Source organism: Sapajus apella, unplaced genomic scaffold, assembly GCF_009761245.1.
Source record: "Sapajus apella isolate SASKATOON/1434 unplaced genomic scaffold, GSC_monkey_1.0 scaffold193, whole genome shotgun sequence".
Lineage (NCBI taxonomy): Eukaryota > Metazoa > Chordata > Mammalia > Primates > Cebidae > Sapajus > Sapajus apella.
In genome coordinates, this window is record NW_022437133.1 from 60,154 (window position 1) to 64,880 (window position 4,727).

General features: G+C 42.6%; 1 pseudogene; it reads left to right on the forward strand.

Moving 5' to 3' along the window:
* The first annotated feature begins 894 nt into the window (after positions 1 to 894).
* Positions 895 to 3,114, forward strand: LOC116543700 (annotated as a pseudogene).
* The last annotated feature ends 1,613 nt before the right edge of the window (positions 3,115 to 4,727 follow it).

Consider the following 4,727-nt stretch of genomic DNA (forward strand, 5'->3'; position numbering starts at 1 on the left):
TCAGAAACCATTCCTTTGGAGAATCTAGAAGCGGATATTTCCAGCCATATACAGGCATATAATTAGCTGAAAGACTAGGACTAAAACACAGGAGAAACATATATACCAACCTGTCCTGCTGTGTGTTCATTCATGCTAGGAAGGTGCATCTATGTTTAGATTCAGCAAGTCAGAAACACGTTTCTTCTAAAATCTGTGTATGGATATTCCAGAGTGAATGGGTGTATAAGATGTAATGAGAAATATCTGGCTCCAAAACAAAAACGGAGCTATCTAGCAGAATCGTGGTCAAGGTGTACATTCAACTTACAGAATTAAACTCATTTTTTTATAGCTTGTTTTATTGGAGAAGGTGTTGTGGAATAAACATGAGACAGCTTCCCTCCCCCTACATGCCCACTGCCCCAAATAAAAAATAGCCAACTATGGGACAGCAGCTGACCCAGTGACTAGGGGCAGGGGATGGAGACACTGAACTCCAGGGCAGCGGTGAAGAGACCATGCATATGCTGGGAAGGCCCAGAAGCAGTGGAGGGATGAACAGTGCCAGTTACAAGTCTCTGTGTCTTCCTGGGGTTATGTATAAATATAGAGATGAAGCCTTCTTTCTCCCTGCTCTCCCTTCCGCTCCATGCTGCTCACCGTGGTCCCAGCTCCTCTTCCACATGAGGGCGAAGGGAAGGAGGGTTGAACAAGTCATCACCGAATTGCAATCAGACCCACATCCATCAGCTTCTGGATCTTCTCTGCTATTGCAGGATTCATTAAGTGTTCGCTGAGTGCCTGGGGTTCCTTCTGCATCTGTTCCAGGATAAGGCACATGGCTTGGTCACTCATGATCTCTTGTACCTCGGGGTCGGCCATGGCTTGTCACTTCACATATTCGGGGCTATCATGCTGGTTGTACTGCACCATCATACAGCGCTGGTAACCATCTGCCGCCTCCTTACAGTTGGAGTCCAGGTTGAGCGCCTTCTGGTACACAATCTTGCACTGGCAGCTCTAGACCTCCTCTCTGGCCTTACAAAGGTAAAGGTGATGGTTGACTCAGGAGACCGGAAGCGAGCCATCAGTTCTGTGTGCAGCTACATTGTTTATCAGTGTAGTTGGCCAGCTCCTCTTCACTCAAGGGATCTACACTCCATGATAGTGGCAGCTTTTCAGTGTGTCTGTGTCTGGCTGACAGAGCACCCTGATATGCTTGATGAAAAGGACTGCCTTAAGGAAGAACTGGAGATTGTGGAACTGGGAATCTCAGGAAGTAAGTCCAAGCACAGCGAGCAAGAGGACATAAGGAGCCAAACCCTGCATCTATGAGGGTAAAGAATGCTGCTGAAGCCACCCTAACATGCATTATGCAGTTGCTTGGCACATTCCCTTCAGCTAATGGTCCTGCCTCTCCTTGTAGTCTTGTGAATGAGACCACTTTGATTAACTACTCCAGGCTGCCAACCATAAACAAGCATAGTTTCCGGTACTTTGTCTTGGATAACAGTGTCATCCTGGCAATGCTGGAACAACCTCTTGGAAATGAGCAGAATGATTTTTTCCCCTCTGTCACTGTGCTGGTCTGGGGGATGTCTGGAAGACTTGCTTAGCTGCAACAGCTTTGTCTTTAACCTAGAGGAGCAAAAGCAAATCAGAAGCTTTTTGTGCCTGAACCTCACCCAGTTTCTAAAAATGATGTTGGATTTAAATATTCTGTGAAACATCGGTCATTTCCTGAAGAGATGGACAAGATTCCTTTTGTGAAAGCAGATCTCAGCATTCCAGATTTGCATGAAATGGTCACTGAAGAATTAGGAGAGAGACATGAAAAATTAAGGAGTGGCATGGCCCAGCAGATTGCTTATGAAATATACCTTGAGCAACAGAGTAAGGAGGAATTGCAGAAGAGAAGTTTTCCTGACCCAGTTACAGATTGCAAGCCACCGCTTCCTGCCCAGGAATTCCAAACAGCCTGCCTTTTCCTCTCACACTTTGGATTTTTGTCCTTAGAAGCATTAAAGGAACCTCCAAATAGTCATCTACCCCCTCACCTTATTGCACTTGATTCCACGATACGGGGATTTCTTGATGACATTGAGTATCTGGATCTCTTGCCATGTCGTCCTTTTGACACAGTTTTTTGTTTTCTATACAAAGCCAGGTCAGAAAACGAACCAAGAGATTTTAAAGAATGTGGAGTCTTCCAGAACTGTTCAGCCACATTTCCTAGAATTTTTGCTTTCCCTTGGCTGGTCAGTTGATGTGGGCAGACACCCTGGTTGGACTGGGCATGTTTCCACCAGTTGGTCTATTAATTGTTGTGATGATGGTGAAGGATCTCAACAAGAAGAAGTGATTTCCTCTGAAGATATTGGAGCTAGCATTTACAGTGGACAGAAGAAGGTGCTGATGCCCTTATGGAAATAGCTTTTGTGGTTCCTTCTCCTGTGGAGTCCTTAACTGATTCATTGGAAAGTAACATCTGAGACCAAGATAGTGATTCAAATATGGATCTTAGGCCAGGAATTCTGAAACAGCCATCCCTGACACTTGAGCTTTTCCCCAATCATACAGACAATCTTAATTCCTCACACAGGCTCAGTCCCAGTTCCAGATTGAGGAAGCTACCTCAGGGTCACCCTGTTCCTCCCCTTGGACCTGAGACAAGAGTTTCTGTAGTCTGGGTGCAGTGCTATGATGATATAGAAAACTTTCCCCCCTCAGAGCTGATGACAGAGATCAGTACTGGTGTGGAAACTACTGTAAATAGTAGCACTTCACTGAGATCTATGACTCTTGAAAAAGAAGTTCCTGTCATCTTCATCCACCCTATAAACACTTTTATTCCAGATAAAAATTCAAGGAGCCACTGGAAAATTTAACATGGTCATCCCTCTTGTGGATGGGATGATTGTCAGCAGGCCAGCTCTTGGCTTTCTGGTGAGGCAGACTGTAATTAACATTTGTAGAGGAAAGAGCCTGGAGAGTGACTTCTACAGTCCACCCCATGTCCGCTGGAAACAGAAAATCTCCAACATTGTCAACAAGTACTGGAACAAGGAGTTGGAGCCAGAGTTTTATACTTCACTTTTCCAGGAGGTTGGACTCAAGAACTGCACTTCTTAGCCCATTGAATTTCTAAGACGGTTGAAACCCCGTTTGGGAACTAAAACACGGCAGAACAGTTTGACAGGTGATCACTGTAAAAACAAAAACAAATCACTTTCCCCCAAAAAACATGTAGCAGTTCAGAAACCCTTTCTTTGGAGAACCTGGAAACTGATATTTCCAGCCATATAAAGGCATATGGGAATTAGCAGTAAGACTATGTGTAAAACACAGCAGAAACGAATATTTCAAACTGTTCTACTGTGTGTTCGTTCACCTTAGGAAGTCACATCTATATTAGAATCAGCGAGTTAGAAACACGTTTCTTTTAAAAGCTACGTTTGGATATTCCAGAGTGATTGGGAGTATATGCTGTAATGAGAAATATCTGGCTCTAAAACAAAACGGAGCTATCTAGCAGAATGGTTGTCAAGGTGTACATTCAACTTACACAGTTAAACTGATGTGTGTATGTAGCCATTAAGAAACCGTTTCCTTGGAGAATCTACAAACAGATATTTCCAGCCACATGCAGGCATATAAGAATTAGCAGTAAGGCTGCATCTAAAACACAGGAGAAACATATCTTTCATACTGATCTACTGTGTGTTTGTTCACCTTAGGAAGTTGCATCAGTGTTTAGATTCAGCGAGTTGGAAACACGTTTCATCTAAAAGTTGCGTTTGGATATTCCACAGTGAATGGGAGTATATGTTGTAATAAGAAATGTCTGGCTCTAAAACATAAACGGATCTATCTAGCAAAATGTTTTTCAAAGTGCACATTCAACTTACAGAGTTAAACTAATGTGTGTATGCAGCAGTTCTCAAACCCATTCTTTGGAGACTCTGGAAACAGATGTTAATAACCATATACAGGCATATAAGAATTAGCAGTCAGTCTACTGCTAAAGCACAGAACAAACGTATTTTTCATACTGCTCTGCTGTGCGTTTGTTCAACTTAGGAAGTTGCATCTATGTTTAGATTCAGCGAGTTAGAAGCACGTTTCTTCTAAAAGCTGAGTTTGGATATTCCAGAGTGAATGGGAGTATAGGCACTAATGAGAAATATCACTCTCTAAAAAAACTCAAGTTATCTAGCTGAATGATTGTACAATCAACTTAAAGAGTTAAACTCATGTACACAGCAGTTCAGAAACACTTTTTTGTAGAATCTATAAACAGGCATTTCCAGCCATATAAAGACATATAACAATTAGCAGGAAGATTGCATCTAAAACACAGGAGAAACGTATATTTCAAAGTGCTCTGTTGTGTGTTCATTCACCTTAGGAAGTTGCATCTATGTTTAGAATCAGTGAGTTAGAAACACGTTTCTTCTAAAGGCTGCGTTTGCATATTCCGGAGTGAATGGGAGTTTGGCAGTAATGAGAAATACCTGGCTCTAAAACAAAAACGGAGCTATCTAACACAATGGTGGTCAAGGTATGCATTCAACTTACAGAGGTAAACAGATGTGTGTATGCAGCAGTTCACAAACCCTTTCTGGGGAGAAACTAAAAACAGACATTTCCAGCCAAATCCAGGCATATAAGCAATAGCGATAAGACTGAATCTAAAACCCAGAGTAAACATATCTTTCAAACTGCTCTGCTGTGTGTTCATTCAC